The sequence below is a fragment of the Ochotona princeps genome, chromosome 5 (genome assembly GCF_030435755.1).
Source record: "Ochotona princeps isolate mOchPri1 chromosome 5, mOchPri1.hap1, whole genome shotgun sequence".
Classification (NCBI taxonomy): Eukaryota; Metazoa; Chordata; class Mammalia; order Lagomorpha; family Ochotonidae; genus Ochotona; species Ochotona princeps.
The window spans coordinates 95699015-95717672 of record NC_080836.1 but is presented as its reverse complement, the minus strand read 5'-3'; positions in this window follow the sequence as shown (position 1 = coordinate 95717672).

Genomic DNA, 18658 nt, shown 5'->3' with positions numbered 1-18658 from the left:
GTATTTACGTAAACACTTTAATCTAGTGCGTGTTTGGGCAAAAGTGGAGGCCACTTGGTTGACAATTGTAGAATAGCTAACATAGAGGCTTATAAGTAAAAAACACTTGCAAAACGAACAAAACCTCTATTGAGAAATTACTAAATTTAAATGTTACAAACTCACTACTTGATGTTCAAATCCGAGTAAGAAAAATGGATGTAGATAATCTGTCTTTATTATCAAATTAATAATTAAAAAAAAACCCGCTTCTCAGCCTTTTGCCTAAGATCAAGTGTGATAATAAAAACCCACCTGGATGTGTTTACCCATGTATGACTAAGGAAAGGGGAAATATTGTGACTTCAGAACATATCTTTCAAGAGTACTAAAACATTGCAAAGATTCCTATATGTTCTTGTTTTACTATGTTTTTCAGTAACAAGTGATTCTTAGAATTTTTTTACACAGTGGTTAAGTCCAGGCAACTTGATAATAATACTTGTTCAACTCCACTTGACAGATGATTCTGTATGGCTAAAACAACACCCACAAGAACATCCTGCAGGGCCTCTCTCTGTTCACTGATGCACTCCAGAGCCAATCAACACGTGTGGAGTGACATAGAACAAACATTTATGCTGCCTAGGTACCAAGTCACCAAGTAGTAACTAATCTGTAATACACCTTGCAAGCCTAAACTGAAAAGCACTGATGATTTTAGCCTTGGGTCTCACTGTATACATCTTCTACCATGGACTGTGGTTCAATCATTTGAACACTGTCTCCCTAGGGTTATATGTAGAGTCACTGTGACTCTACAAGTAGAAGTGCGGGATCATGTGCCTTCTTCCTTGACCTCTCCAGTACCCACTTGAGGATAACTTGCGATCCATTCCCATGTGCTGAGCATTGGCCTTCTAAGAACGCCCCACTGCCTTTGCAAACACAGAAGTGTGTGGGTTTTTAATTATTATTTTATTCTGCTTAAGCTGAATCGTGGAGAGAACAAGGTCATGGGTTCTCAGCCTGAAGGAGATGGAAGCAGATATGTATGAGGTCACTCAGGAAACAATCCATAAGGGATTGTCAATAAGGGGTAGTTAGGGCTTGGGGGGAGGGCAGGTACGAGAGGTCAACACCTCCAACCGCACAAAAAGGATTTGCTGCTGAGGGACCAATTTCTCTCTGTCTTAACTTTCTTACTTATCCACAGTAAGATATAGTTCAGGCTTTGACTCAGCAAGCTCAGATTCTCAAAAATTAACTGAAGGATAAAGATATTGATTCTGGCTTCATATCATGCAATAGGGGGGGAAAATAACCTTGCAAGAGTATCAAGTACAAGGTCTCTAAAATTTTCATTGCTAACAAACCAAAAAGGAGAAGCTGCAATATTCACAGCAACACTGAAACAGATGAACTCTAAATCCTGCCAAAGACATAAACCCGCAGCCGTTGATTGCAGCTGAGTGGATAAGACCATTACTCTGTTGTACTTATAGCAGGGGCTGATTCTGATTTCACTTTTTTTTTAATATCATGATTGGTTCTAAGATAATCAGGTAGAATATTACATGATTATTTTCATAGACTTTCTAATCTGTGTAGCTTAAGAATCAGGCATGTAAATTCACTTCTTACAGTTTGTTTTCTCTTCTGAACAAAAAGCCTGAAGTTAGAAATTAACAGCTCAGTTGAAAAATACAATTCATCAATGTGTATTGATTCCCTTTACATACACAAACTGTACAAAAGGATTGAAATGAAGGAAAAGTTAGAAACATATTCTTTCATACAACTCACCTTAAGTCTGTAAAAATACCTTGTTCACTTCTCTGTCTTTTCAAACGCTTTGTAATCTTGAGTGACTAAAACTCTACCTCTTCAAATGTTCTCAAATTCACTAACCCACTTGAAATCTCCTCTCTAAATGCTACATACTGTCCATCCACCCAAAGTGGAACAAGCAACAACATACTTAGGACTTAAGAGGTCAGCAAAGTGTTGCAATGAGAGCATTGGATTCATAAAAGTAAGAAATTTCAGAAACTTTCAAACCTCCCTACTTCCCATCTTCTCTCACTGTTGATTTGATTTGCATTCCTCTCTCTGTTGCTTCCTATGAAAATATCCTTTAAAGAAGATTAATATACTCTCTAACATCTCATATTATGGTAAAAGTCTGAATTCTGTTTGAAATTGGAAAATATTACTCATGCATAAGCTTGCAAGCTTGTAGCTAGAGATGAAATGTTTGACCTCATTTTTTGGGGTGGGGACTGCACACAAGATGTTTGTCTTGTGTACTGTCCTTAGTATTGGGAATGGACTATGTCCAAGAGCAGCACCATTGTCGCCAAGGTGTCTTGCAGAATAACACATCTCCACTTCTCAAGCGACCTTGAAATCCTAAGTTTAGATCAATATATCAAACACTGAGCTCCCTTAGGCCCTCTTTTCAAAATACTCTCCACCATTTGGTACGGTGTATAAGCTATAATAGAGTGGCATTTGACAGAATGCAATGAATTGCAAGAAGCTCATAAAGTAAGCTATTGTGAAATTAAACTCTTATCAGAAATAAAGTTGTTAAGATTCATGACTTTGTGGTTTTGTGTGGACTTTGTGGTCAGACTAGCTGGGCATAGTAGCTCCAAAATGTGTAACTTGGTAATGGACTGTAATGTACTGGGCAGGACTGAACAAACCTTTGTTTACAAGCAAAACTAGAAACCAGCATGGAACACAGGTCATACCGAGCTAGGCTCTTGCACCTACTGGTCCTCAGAGCAACCACGGGCAGGTGCATGATTTACAGCTAGGAACAAGCCCAATCGGGGAGGTAACGGGACACCCTAACTAGGTTGAGGTTCCCACCAAGGGGCGTATGTGCTAGAATTGGAGCTGCGTTCTATCTAGGAAACAGTTGCAGTCACCCGAGGCACTAGTGTGGGTTGGGATTGGATGCACCAGGCCAGTTCAGACCCCAACACCATCTGGTGGCATGGAGAACCAAGGGGTAGATGTGGGACTGACTAGGCTGGGTCTCAACCCCCTACTGAGCCATGCATGAGCTGTATGTGGGTATGGACGAGCCATGGCTGGGCTGAAACATCCAACAACAAGAACCAGAATGGGGTGAAAGCCAGCCAGGAAAAGCCACTGTTCCTGCTAGGGCAGGAGGTGAACTGAGTTGGGTTGGCTCAAGGACCCCCTGGCATGCGCAAAACCTGCCATTGGGAGGGGATCTGATGGAGGAGCCTAGGCAACTCCTCTGGCAGGACACAGTCCCTGCAGGTAAGCGCAAGAAGCATGATAGGAAACAGTCCAGAGTAGGCCATGGAAAGTTTCCCACTGGCACACATTCAGCATGGGTCAGGAGCAGACCAGGCTGAATCAGTCCGTATCACCCAGTGGCAAATCCGATCACCAGATCAGAGTGTGGGATGAGCCGGGTTTGGTCGCGACAAAACCAGTACACATTATGGAATGCCAGGGCGTGGTTGCCTGTACTGGATATGAATGCAGCACCCAACCAGCACACATGAGATCCAGGAAGGAAGGGAGGGGCAGAACTGGCGGGGGGATTAAGGGACTGGTTCCCTCGCCAGACAGCTACTCCCAATGGAGAGCGTGGGCTGGGATAGAGACAGACTAGACTATGCAAGGCTACAACACCTGTGCGCTGCATGTGGACTAGATCAGGGAAAAGCCAGGCTGGGCTGATTATTCCTGCTGGTGCAAGCATAAATTAGAGTGGGTGAGGGATGTTTGGGCATAGCCGCAGAAGCTGGCACTGGGGACTAATTCTGTCAAGTCAAATCACAGAACCACCTAAAGAGTGCATAAACCGGGACAGAGAGACCTGGGAGGGAAAAAGTGGGTTCCCCCTTCCTGGGTCACTATTCCCGTGGGAGGGCATGAAGACTGGGACGGGGGCTGGGATGGCTAGATAGAGAGGCACTCAACAACACCCGTGAGGGCTGGATGGTTGAGTTGGTTAGATAGAACTAAGCTTTAATACCCATTGACACGTACAAGAGCCAAATGGGATGGGGGACAGACTGGTCTTCTGCTACACATACTGGCAAACCAGGGTAGGGGGCGGGCCTGGTGGGGGTTATTGTGGGTCGCCCCGACTAGGCTGCAGCTCCCACTGGTTTGTGTGAGGGCCGAGTACGTGCTGGGCAGAACCAGACTGGACTGCAACACCCATTGGTTCCAGTGCAACTCGGGACCGAAAACAGAACCAACAAAGCAATTGCAACCACCAGCTGATCGTGGTGATGGACTGTGCCGGGCCCTGTGCTTGCTAGAGCATACAAGAAACTAGTCTGGGAATACCTCAAAGTTTCTTTGGAGATCTCCCTAATCGAACTGCTGGACTCAGAACTCTAATCAAGAAAAGACAGAAGACAGAGCAGATCAATCATTCATCTCAGCTATATGTTGGCAGCGAAATATGGGGCAAACGGAGACTTTATGATGGACCATATCAATCAGTGGACGACCTCATCGAGCGAAACTGGCAGCGATTCATAACCGGAAAACTATTAACACCACTCGAGCACATATCTCAGAGCATGCCCCACATCCGGGACTCGGGGTGGGCGGGAAACCGGGTGGGGCTTCCCCCTCAATATCCCCCTTTACCTCAGATACAAGATGGAAACAATGTGGACATAATAGTATTACCCACTTCCCTATCCCCCTGAACCTTTTTTTTTTTCTTTTCTTTTTCTTTCTTTAACTGTAATTAACTATGTAAAGATTGTCAACAACACAATAAAATAGATTATAAAAAAAAAAAAAAGATTCATGACTTTGAAAATGTGATTTTATGGCCCAACGTAATTGCTACTGCTATATGACAATATAGCACAGCACAGCACAGATAGTGTATTTTCTGCATTCCATTATGCATAACTCTTTCTTCTGGGTTTCTTGTGTAATGCACACTCCTATTCTGACCATAGTTTTAAAAAGAAGGACATTATCTTACTTCAATGGAGTATTATCCTTAAGAGAGTGCTGGAAACACGGTAGGTATCCAAGGCTTCAAGAAGGATGATCAACATACGATTAACAACTTCTGGCTTTGTTCTGTTTTTAAAGATGTATTTATTTTCACTGGGAAGGCAAATCCATAGAAAGGAGAGACAAAGAAACATTTCCATCTACTGGTTCACTTCCCAAATGGCTACAATGAAGCTCAATCAATGCCCTCTACATGGATGCAGGGTCCCAAGGACTTGCACCATCCTCCACTGCTTTCCCATGCCACAAGCCGAGAGCTTAATGTGATATGGAGCAGCTGGGACATGAACTGGAACCCATATGGAATGCCATTGCTTGCAAGTAAAGGATTAGCCAGTTGAGTTATTATGCCAGTCCTGCTGTTCCTGGGTGTTTTTTGTTTGCTTATTGTTTGTTTTTCTCTAAGATCTACTTTACTTATTTGAAAGACAGATTGATAGTGACATAAAGATACAGGGAGATCTGTCTGCTGGCTACGGACTTACTCCATAAATGGCCATAACGTCCAGGTTAAGACAAGCCAGAGCCAGGAGCTTGGAAGACCATCCAGGTTTCCCAAATGCATGGATCGTCACATGTTGGCTTTTTTTTTTTAAACACAGATCTGGATTGAAAGCAGAATAGCTGGGTCACTAACCACAAAGGATACTGGTGGTTTGACCCATTCCAGTACAGTGGTGATCCATAGATTCTTGACAAAACAAAATATATATTATCTCTAAATTCTCGTTATAACTTTTTCCCTTATGCAACAGCTGATATTTTCTAAATATTTTAATTTGCACGTTATGTTGTTATGGTTGGAAAAATTTTTAGCATCGTCTCCCCAAAATTCTCTAGCTTTATTGTTGGAAATTAAAAAAATATCCACCAGAAAATGAGCTGTTAAAGTGGAATAATTATCTGGAAAGCCAAAGATGGAGAATCTTAGCAAAATCCATGTAAGCATGAAGCTAAAAACCAAACTAATCATCTGAAGAAACGGTGCACTTCAGTTACAGAATTAAGAGACAGGAGGAATTAAATGATTTTCTGAAATGGTTGATGTTAACCTGATCTCCTGGCCAAGGCCCTGTATGTCAGTTTTTTTCTACTGCAGGATTATTTCTCATGTAACCTTAACACTTTGTTCTGCAAGTACTGACATCAAGATATTGAAGATATCAGGGTACGCCAACCTGTTTTCAGGATTTGTAGAAAATACCATTTTATTATGCTTTGAAATATTATTGAATTTGATAATTATTTTCTTTGATGCCATTGTTTGTCTAAGTTTAATTAGCCCTCCTTCAGGTTGAAAATAGTAGTGGGTTTACTTTTCATAGTGGTTTCAAATTTTTAAATCTATCATCAATGTTAATTTTTCATGTAGTTCATGGCATTGTTTCATAATTTCCATCCTTTCTTGCTGTTTTGTTCCACACTGTTAAGAAGAAAAGTTATTATGCCAAACCTGACATGAGGCAAAAACATGACCACAATTTTGTTTAAGCGTTTTCTGTTTCTCTACAGGTGATAATTATATTGGAGCTACTCTTTGATATTGATGGAGTTGACTCTTTAGAGCTGTATTCTAACTTGCAAATGCCTGCATATCTGAGATTGAAAGTTGAATTCATATGTTTTGATAGTTGACATTTTTTTATCAGATTGCTACTTTAATAATGTCTTTTGGGTTTTACTGTAATGGCACTTTTGTTTCTGCTGTCACAAACTGTTATAAATGAGTGTCTGTGTTTGTTCCTCTGGTTGCCATGCAGAGCATAACATGGTGGGCATTGACGTCTGTTTTCTTTTTGACTCCCACATTCCTACAAACTCAAACTTTCCCATAAAACATCACTCCCTTTTTGCAAAATGCTTGAATAAGGAATCGATTTGGCATTGATTCCTTGACATTTGTTAGGCTTATCAATATACCCATACCTTTTTCACTGTCACTGATTTTAGAGTCATTTAATGCTTTCTCAACTGGCTGTGTCATCAGCACTTCTGAAATATAATAATGAAATCACAAATCAGCTCAGAGCAGAATCCCAATATGTAGCGTTATCTCTGCATCTGCTTAAAAATATGTTCTTTGTGCAACCTGTGCTACAGAGTCAGACAGACCTGAGTAAAAACCATGATTATTTATTATTTGCCTTTCAAAAGACTGAATCAAAAGTAAATAGCTCAGGATATTTGCTCGCAAGTGATAAATTAATAATGTGCTGCCATTAGCACGCATATGCCCTGTTTGTATAACATGTATCATGAACACAGCCAAATTCTGATATGTGGATGTCCATTAGAAGTGATCATGAGACTCAAAACTTAATTTAGAAAAATATAAAGGAAATTTACTGATGTGATTTTTCTTTCATTAAACAAAAACTAACATTGACTAAGGCCTCAACTCCCTCATCTCCAAAATGAAAAATGAGAGACCTCTATCTGAAACAGAAAGAATATTTAAAAAACGGGAATCCAGTTGGGCAGGTGACTGATGCTCCAATCTTTTTCTAATGGCAGCCGCTATGAAGTCCACAAAATAATGTTCGGGAGGAGAAGAAGTCCCTGAGTTGACCTGTCACTAAGATCTTGATGGGTCCTGAGAAAAATGCCCAAGTGGCTTCATGCATTTCAGACATTTTGTCCCTGGCATAAGTGGGCTTGCCACTGAGATAGGATCTAAGGAATTTAATGCAATTGGACTCTGGTTACTCTTTGCATAAATGGTCACAGCATGGAATAAAATATTTGGATCAAGAAAATATCCTGGTACAATTTTCTCATTTCTATATGTGAAACATATGATGTTAAGAAATTTGTTGCAGATCATAGAATGAATTTGAAATATTTCCTTTATTAATGTTTAGCAACTTACGTTTAAATGCTTTCTTTCAGTCTTCATTAAAATGCAGGATACTTAGTCATGTGAAATTTGCATAATTGAACAATAAGTATTCAATGAAATGTTCAGGAAAAAGAACAGGTTCTGTAAAATGAGCAACAGAACATTTATAGATAAAAGAAGTCCAAAATTAGGTTCCACACTAAAAGCAGAAGGGAAACACAAACAGGAGTCTGGTTGTGGCTAAAGGCACCAGTGGGAGAACTCCAAAGCATGGTACCTTGGCAAGTGGCTTAATACCGACTAAGAGGATTAGTGTAAATTTGGCAAAGAATTCTTCACTAATGTCTTCGCATATAATTTAAAAATCTGCCACATACTGTTTTCTTAACCATGACTATGGAAAATGCAGAAGATATCTTTACTTTTGCTAAAACAATAAAAATGCCCAGTGGTAAAAGGAGATGACACCAGAGTCAAAAGATCTGAGCTCAAAATGCACTTATCAATTGTCATAGCAGCTTAAAAATATGTGTAACTTTCTTAAAACATCTCCTGTCAGCCAGAAAATTCTATTTCCTATCCTTGCTAATGTCAGCTGTCTTTAGGGGTTCCTTCATAAAAAATATACTGCAGTCTTAGTCCTAGTGATTGTGTAATTTGCCAAGATAAGTCAGGAAATGTGCAGCCTCCATTTGACTCTCTCAAAGCACGCACGTTGAGAGCTGCTCTGTAAAATCTCCTCTATAAAGGACTAAACACTGCAGACATCACACTCTCTTCTTGAGAGTCCAGTTCGCAGTCAGCACTAGCTGCCACCCACCTACGCCATCTTGCTTGTCCAGCCTAAAGTGGCTTTTGGATGACTGCAAAGTCAGCTGATGTCCAAATCCAACAACATGATAGACCCCGGAGAGCCCTGCTAGGCTGCACAGTTCTTAAAGCACTAACGTTGTTTAAGCAACTGCACTTTGGGGAAATGTGAAACAGATCAAAAGCAACCAAAGCAAATGTGTTTCTCTGGGGAACCCAGTGTCAAAGTAAACTTTTCATGCTTTGTTGGGGGCAAAAACATGGTAAAAAAGAAGGAGGATGGAATACAGTTCTGGGTACCCAAGGTCCTACAGTAAACCAACATTTTCCCATGTACATGTAATTGTAATTATGTTCTTAGGTAAAGACAAACACTGCTGTTGCTGATACTTGTGATCATCTTTCATGTCCATTCCCCACACATCACAAAAGGAATGTGAATCCATTATTCCTAACCTCATGGCAAATGTATAACAGAGACATTATAATCCCCGTTTTCTAGTGAGGGAAACTAGGTTATAACAGTTGTTTACTTTACCCAATACCAAGTTCAAATTTATGTTCCTACATCTTCAAAGGTTAGTCTATTTTACCAGCATACTTCTCTGTCTTATACCAGGCTCCTGAAAAAGCTGCCCAGTCATGATTGTATACTTTTGATTTCATTTTCATAGCTATAAAAAGCCCTGCACATGAAATAAGATCTAAATGAGAAGTTTAACTTTAGTTGCCTCTTAGCAGGTATGTGAATTTGGGTATGTCTTTACATTTGTATGAATTTAGCGTCAAGATCATCATAGCAGACAATATACACACTATCTAGGAAACAGTAATAATTGATACAATTAAAGAAAGTAACATTAAGGACAAGGAACACAGTAAGTACTCAACAAATATGGCTTAAATCATGCAGTAATCATTGCTGCGGAAAAAAAAAGAAAGACGCTGAGCAAACAAGAGTTCGTAATCCAGATCAGTGTTGGTTAGGAAAGCCAGCATAATACAGGTTAAACTTTTGGATTAATTTATTATCTCATTTGGGCTGCTATCATAGGGATATTATGAACTTTATTGTCCCAAAACAACAAGAATTTACTTAGAGTGCTTGAAAACTATACAAGATCAAAATGTGCACAAATTCAGGGTCAAGTGAGTGCTATTTGCTGTTTCATGGATAAGTTTTCTTGTGTCTACAAATGGTGGAAAGGTTGAATCTTTTTAGGTTCGCTTTTTGATGACATTAATCACATGCATGAAAGATCTGTGCTCATGAGTCAATTATCCCAAGGGTCAAACTTCCTAATGCTATTATCTTGGGGGTGAAGGTTTCAACATACGCATTTTGAAAATACAAAATTTTATATCATAACATTCATTATCAACAACGTTGAAAGAAATACTACTTAGGGAAGATGAGTTTTGTGGGGTTGTATGATGTAATGGAATGATCCTTCCTTTTGGTATCAGCGGATTAGAGAGCCAGGATTTGAACCCAGAATGTAAACTGCAGATTTAGACCACCTGATGGCAGCATAGAAGTACTGGTGATGTGGTTTTGCAGCCATGATAGTCCTGAATGTCAGTGTGAAAAAATGGGAACTTTAAAATAATTTCTTAGAAGTGATTCATTATCAGAGTTAGGGACCTATCAAATTATGTGTTATCCAGAAACACGTATGGAGAAAGAGTTTAAGCGACAAGATTGTTTATTAGGCACCAACATGAGTAAAAGTGAGAATAAGCAGTACTGAATATGTACAGAAGGGAAACTGGATTTACTGGAGCTCAAAATGTGGGCAAAGCCAGCAACTACGTGTTTATTTGATTGTCCCACATCAAACAGAATGACTAGGTCTCATCAACTTCTACCAAATCAAGACAGACTTGACAAGGGTGCACAGCAGGTGGATAGTTCTCCACAGCCCCTAAAAGAGTTGAGGACTGAAAGTCATCTGCTTGGAGACTCGCAAGATGGCCGACATAGGAGGAAGACTGTGAGAGAGCTCACAGACAGAGAGGGCTAGAACGCGACAAAAGCGTAAGTGGAGCAGCATAGAACTACAGGGAGAAGAACGTGAAGTTCCCTGGACAGTGTGGAGCCAAAAAAATCCACACAACTCGGAAGAGCAACCAGGGAAAAACAAAGCAAAGGACAGGGAAGACGACTTTCCGCTCCTGACCTGCTGAATCACCTCTGAGTGCAGACGCTGAAAGCCGCCGAACCCACCCAAAGACCGACCCGCAGACGCTGTGGCCGTGAGGACCGGAGGTGATTGGGACCCGCTGGCATCTGCTCACCCTGGTCACCAGGACTCGCCAGGACCTGCCCCGCTGCGGACACCAGGACCCTGAATCACCGGGACCCGCCGGCATCTGCCCACCCTGGTCGCCAACCCCCGGGACCTGCACCAGCTGCAGCCTCCAGGCTCCATCGCGACCCGCGGAGACCAGCAACGGACGCAGCAGTCGGGAGACGCACTGGCGGCCAGGATTCCCACCAGAGGAAGAGGCAGACTGCAAGAACCTGAGGTTTGAGTGAGTTGGGTGGGGACAGTGGTGGGTTGGAGGCTTCGGGAGTTGGCCCCCCAGGGGCACGGACAGAGCCTGAACACAATTGGTCTCCCCGCCCCTCCCCCCCCCCCAGGCTCCAGCCTCTAGAGACACAGGGCGAGTGCCTTGAGACTGCCAAAACTGTGTCTGGGAGAAAGGCAAAAGGCACACTGGATACTCCCCTGTGCCTTTGCGGTGTGGCACTCAGCTGGGCGGTGCTATCCCACAGGAACCCAAGCACGCCTCTGGGCTGGGCAGTTCCCTGCTAGCGCTGGGGCAGTCGGTCCCCTGCAAGTGCTGGGGTGGGCGGACCTGCGCAGGAGGCGTTTCCAGAGAGCACCTGGAACACGCCCTATAGTCCCTTGCTCCGAGCCCTGTGATCCAGTGCACAGGGGGCGCGCACAGAGAGTGCCTTCACTCCCCCATGCCTTGTGGTAGCATACCTGTAGGGGACGAGCTGAGAGTGCGCTTTGAATCCTCTGGGCCCTGGAAGAGGCGCCCTGAGGTCCAGTGTTCTGGAGACGCACCAAAAGTGCCTTGAAAATTCCCACACCCTGCTACTCCACGCCTGCAGACTCCGATCTCTACAGGATAGTGCTTGGAGACCCCTCAGCACACTGGTGCCTAGGTCTCTCACAAAAGAAACACTAACACAATGGGAAGAAATACCAGAAAAGGTAATGATCCAGATGAGAGTGCCAACACCCTACCAATAAAGGATCGAAAGCCAATGTCTATTTCGGAGATGCGAGATGAAGACATAGAAGATCTACCAGACAAGGAATTCAAAAAAATAATGTTAAAATCTGTCAGAGACAATGAGAAGAATTGGGAGGACTTCAAGGAATTCAAGAACCACATAGCCTCAGAAATACAACAAATGAAAAGTAAAATCCTTGACTTAGAGCACAAAATTGAGAGCCTAACCAACAGAACAAATACAGCAGAAGAGAGGATCTCTGAAACGGAAGACACACAAAACGAACACACCCAGTTCATGAAACAGCTGGAGACAAGTCTGAACAAAGCCAATAAGACCATACAAGAAATGAAAGACAACCTCAGAAAATCAAATATTAGGATTATTGGCCTTCCTGAAGGAGCGGAAAAAGAATCAGGAATGCAAATGGTGCTCGATGAAATTATACAGGAAAACTTTCAAAACACTTGGAACATGAATTCAGCTCAAATCCAGGACGGTCAGAGGACTCCCAGCAGATATGACCCAAAGCGATCTTCACCCAGACAGATGGTGCTCAAGTTCCACTCCAACGAAGACAAAGAAAGAATCCTGAGACAAGTACGAAGCAGAGAAAAGATCACATACCGGGGAAAACCAATCAGGATCACTGCTGACTTTTCTGAAGAGACCTTACAAGCAAGAAGAGAATGCACAAAGATCTTCCAAATCCTGAATCAGAACAACTGTCAACCAAGAATATTGTACCCAGCAAAGATCTCATTCGTATTTGAGAACGAAATCAAGTACTTCCACAGCAAAGTGAAATTAGAAGAATATGCCAGCACAAAACCAGCTCTACAAAATCTCCTTAGAAATGCACTAATTCCAGAAAAAAAGAAGGTGAATCATAAGCAAAGATGGCAAACAGGAAGGTCTCCCCACTAAAGTCCACACAAGGAAGGGCAATAACACAGATATCAACACCCACAAAAACAAGTATGGCAGGGCAAAATCACAACCTCTCAATTTTAACTCTCAACACAAATGGCCTGAATTCACCAATCAAAAGGCATAGATTAACAGAATGGATTATCAAACAGCACCCAACTATCTGTTGCCTACAAGAGACACATCTAACCAGAAGAGATTCAAAGAAGCTGAAAGTGAAAGGTTGGAAACAGATATTTCATGCCAATGGACGAGAAAAAAAGGCTGGGGTAGCTGTCTTAATTTCAGATGATGTGGACTTCAATCTGACACACATCAAAAAGGACAGGGAAGGACATTATATATTGGTGAAGGGACTGATCCATCAGGAAGTAATTACCATTGTGAACATATATGCACCAAATTCAAACGCACCTAGCTACGTGAAGCAATTACTCACGGACTTAAGGGGAGACATAGATATGCACACAATAATAGTGGGTGATCTTAACACCCCACTAACAACTATAGACAGATCAACAAAACAAAAACTCAACAAAGAAACAACAGAACTCATACAAACAATAGAACAACTGGACTTGGTTGACATTTATAGAATTTTTTACCCTAAGGCCACAGATTATACATTTTTTTCAGCAGTGCATGGCACCTTCTCCAGGATCGACCACATGATAGGACACAAAGCAAACCTAAATAACTTCAAAAAGATAGGAATCATACCATGTACCCTCTCAGACCACCATGGAATGAAGCTGGAAATCAGCAATTCAAAATGCCCCAGGAAATACAGAAACTCTTGGAGGCTGAACAAGATGCTACTAAACGAACACTGGATCAGAGAAGAAATTAAAGATGAGATCAAAAAATTTATGGAAACCAATGAAAACTCTGACACAACATTCCAAAATTTGTGGGACACTGCCAAAGCAGTGCTACGGGGTAAACTCATCGCAATTGGAGCTACTGTCAAGGCCCAAGAGAGGCGCCAAATACAGGAACTAAACACACACCTCCAGGAACTGGAAAAACCACAGCAGAAGAGCCACACACACAATAGGAAACAAGAAATCATCAAAACAAGGGAGGAAATCAACCAGATAGAAATAAAAAAAACCATACACAAAATCAATGAATCAAAAAGCTGGTTTTTTGAGAAGATAAACAAGATAGACACTCCACTGGCCCGACTGACAAAGAAAAAACAAGAGAAGGCAAGAATTAACAGCATCAAAGATGAAAAAGGCAACATAACAACAGACACTGCATCCATTAAGGCCATAATCAGAAATTACTACAAAGCACTGTACTCCAACAAATCAGAAGATCACCAAGAAATGGAAAAGTTCTTAGACTTCTACCACTTGCCAAAACTTAGCCCAGAGGCAACAAACGACCTGAACAAACCCATAACTGAAGTAGAGATTGAATCAGTGATTAAAGACCTCCCAACAAGGGAAAGCCCAGGCCCAGACGGCTTCACTCCAGAATTCTACAAAACATTCCGAACAGAGCTGACCCCAATCCTCTACAAACTCTTCAAAGCAATAGAAAAAGAGGCAACCCTTCCAAACTCATTCTATGAAGCCAACATTACCTTAATCCCAAAACCAGACAGAGAACTAACAGAGAAGGAAAACTACAGACCTATCTCTTTGATGAACATTGATGCTAAGATTCTCAACAAAATCCTAGCCAACAGAATTCAAAAACACATCAGACAGATCATTCATCCAGATCAAGTAGGATTCATCCCTGGAATGCAGGGATGGTTCAACATTCGAAAATCCATAAATGTGATACACCACATCCAAAAACTGAAAAACAAGAATCACATGATAGTATCAATAGATGCGGAAAAAGCTTTCGACAAAATCCAACATCACTTCCTACTAAAAACCCTAACCAACGTAGGCATAGATGGAAAAATCCACAACATAATCAAAGCAATATATGAAAAACCCAACGCCAGCATCATACTGAATGGAGAAAAGCTGGAACCCTTCCCACTGAGATCTGGAACAAGACAGGGATGTCCACTTTCTCCACTACTATTCAACATAGTCCTAGAGGTACTCGCTGAGGCCATAAGACAAGAAAAAGAAATCAGAGGAATCCAAATGGGAAACGAAGAAGTCAAGCTCTCACTATACGCAGATGATATGATTCTTTATGTAGAAGAGCCAAGAGACTCAATACAGAGACTGCTAGAACTTGTACGAGAGTTTGGTAGAGTGGCAGGGTACAAAATTAATGAACAAAAATCAACAGCCATAGTGTATGCGAACAGCCCCAAGATGGAAAAAGACTTAACCAGCAAGATACCATTCAAAATAACAGAGAAAAGTATGAAATATCTGGGAATAAATCTAACCAAAAATGTAGAAGACTTATTTGAAGAAAACTACAATCTGCTTAAAAAAGAAATTGAACAAGACCTCAAAAGATGGAGTAATATCCCATGCTCCTGGATAGGTAAAATCAATATCATTAAAATGTCTATACTGCCAAAAGCAATATATACATTCAACGCAATCCCAATCAAATTGCCCAAAATATTCTTCATGGAACTGGAAACAATGATCCAAAGGTTTATCTGGAAGCACAAAAAACCACGGATAGCTAGAACTATCCTGAAGAACAGGAAGTTAGCAGGGGGAATCACAGTTCCGGACCTCTGGACATACTATAGGGCAGTGGTTATCAAAACAGCGTGGTACTGGCACAAAGATAGAGAGGAAGATCAATGGAGCAGAATAGAAATGCCAGAAGGAAACCCACACAGATACAGCCAAATAATCTTTGACAGAAAGACAAACGACAACCCAGGCAAATGGGAAGGTCTGTTCAATAAATGCTGCTGGGACAACTGGTTGATAGCCTGCAGAAACAAAAAAATAGATCCACATCTCTCACCATACACTAAGATCAGATCTAAATGGATAACAGATCTAAACCTACATCCAGAAACCTTCAAACTTTTGGAAGAAAATGTTGGAAACACACTGGAACACTTAGGGGTAGGCCCTCACTTCCTAAAAAAGACTCCAGATGCAGTAGAAATCAAGACCAAAATAAACAATTGGGACCTCATCAAACTAAGAAGCTTCTGTACAGCTAGAGAAACAATCAACAAAGTAAAAAGGCAACCCACAGAATGGGAGAAGATCTTCGCACACTACATAGGTGATAGAGGGCTAATATCCAGAATATACAAAGAGCTACAAAACAACCAAAATGTCAAAACAAACAACCCACTCAAGAAATGGGCACGGGAAATGGGCAGACACTTCACAAAGGAACAAACCCAAATGGCAAATAAACATATGAAAAAATGCTCAAGTTCCCTGGCAATAAGGGAAATCCAAATTAAAACATCAATGAGGTACCACCTAACGCCAGTAAGACTGGCCCACATGAATAAAAGCACCAACGACACTTGTTGGCGAGGTTGCGGGGAAAAGGGAACCCTACTCCACTGCTGGTGGGGCTGCAGGCCGGTACAGCCTCTATGGAAATCAGTATGGAGAATATTCAAACAACTCAAATTCAACATACCGTATGATCCAGCAATAGCACTCCTAGGAATATATCTAGAACACTTGTTCTATGAGAAACCAACATGTACTCCTATGTTCATAGCAGCACAATCAGTAATTGCAAAAACATGGAAACAACCAAAATGCCCATCAAAAGAGGATTGGATAAGAAAGCTATGGTTCATCTACTCCATGGAATACTACTCAGCTATTAAAAAAAACAAAATGCAGTTCTTTGTGGCCAAATGGGCCAAACTGGAAACCATAATGCTAAGGGAAATGAGCCAATCCCAAAAGGTTAAATACCACATGTTTGCCTTAATTTAAGATGATATGATGTTATGTATAACATGTTATGTTTTGAATGTTATATGTTGTGTATAAACTAAAATTGAAGTATAGGTGAGGTGGTCACAGAAGGTGGCTGGGAACCCGCATTTACTTTTAACATATTGGTTACTCATTACTATGTCAATTAATTCCATAATGATGTAAATTTTTGCTGATGGTATGTTGGAGCTTTCAATTGACTGGGATGATACTCTGCTGGCTCTGTCATCAGACCAGAGAGGGTATACCTAAGAAACCGTTGAACTTGACGGGACAATAAGATGCTGGACTCTATGTTTGGTATACGCTTGCAATGGGGAAATCTCAACTGAACTTGAGCTGTGGTTATGCAATAAGGTGGAGGAATCCACCATGGTGGGAGGGTTTGGGGAGGGGTGGGGAGAACCCAAGTATCTATGTAACTGTGTCACATAATACAATGTAATTACTGAAGTTAAATAATAAATAATTAAAAAAAAAACCCCTTAAAAAAATACAATGTAATCAATGAATAATAAAATAAAATAATGAAAAATATATAAAATAAATAAATAAATAAATAAATAAACTAAAAAAGAAACTAAAAAAAAAAAAAAAAAAAAGAAAGAAAGTCATCTGCTTGTCCCAGACCATCCTTTCCAGGAGTAAGACTTACATGCCTTGTCTCCTTCTGAATGCAGGGTCATAGTGGGTTTTCTTCTTGGAGACCAAAAGCCCAAAAGTATTAAGCCAAGAGTTTGAGATGTTTCACCATCATCTAGCATCCTTGTTAACTGGTAATCTATGAATGTCTCTATCTGTAGAATAGTTGTTTCATTGCCATGACCTTTTAAATACATTCATTCATTCATCATGTGTTTGCTGAAGGCTGCTGCTTTGTCATCCACTTCAAGGCATGTAACACATACCAGGAAAGAAAATGGACAAATTTACATGTCTCTGTGGAGCAGATATTCCAATATTATTAAATTCCTCTTTATTATAAGAAAAACCAATGATAAATTAATCACTGAAATTCTTTAGTCAAATCACTCTCACATTCTGTGATATTGTTTCAAAGTGGAGGTGTTTCCAGGAAATTATATCATATCTCCAAAACAACTTGACAAATTGTTTACCTGGACATTTCATAATGCCCACTATCGCACAGGTTTTAAGATATTTTTTTCTGCTTTTTGTATATGAAAACTAATAAGACTATTGACTAACTTTTTTTTTATAAAAGCCAAGAAAATAATTAAAGCCCATAGGGGAGAGTATAAAATACCTTTTCCAGAAATTTGGATTGAAAACATTGCACTGCACTTCTCAGTGACTCGGTCAGAAGTTATTAAAATCGTGATCATAGCAGAAGACACGGTAAGAAATAAAGACTGCTTCTGCTTATTCCATATGTACCTCAATATTAATTTCTCCCATCTGCTACTGTGATGGAAGCTTGAAGGGAAGAGAACATTTCCTAACTGTTAGATTGGGGGTTTTTGTTGTTGTTGTTGTTAACTTTTGTTTTGCTCACAGCCTTTATTTTTGGTATTGAGATCAAGCTTAGGTTGCTTCCAGGGTTCTTTATAAAGGCACTCTGTGACACACTGGAAATGTTTTGTAAGCGATGTTGATGTATAAGTACAGCATTCATTTAATACTCCCATAGAGCTGACTCTTACAACCCTCAATTCAGAGGTCAACTCCATTTAAGAAGGAAAAGCAAAATAAAACATACAAATGAAGAAATTAGGGAGAATGATAAACAATCCATGTGCTCACTCCATGAAGGGCTATATTTTAGAATCTGTGTCAGCAATTGAACTGAACTAGACCCTATTTTATTGTACATATTTACAGAGTCCATGTGGTAATTTGTACATGTATAAAATGTATAATGACAAAATTAGGACAATCAGTAATTTCTTCTCCCAAAACACTTATCATTGCTTAGTGTTGAGG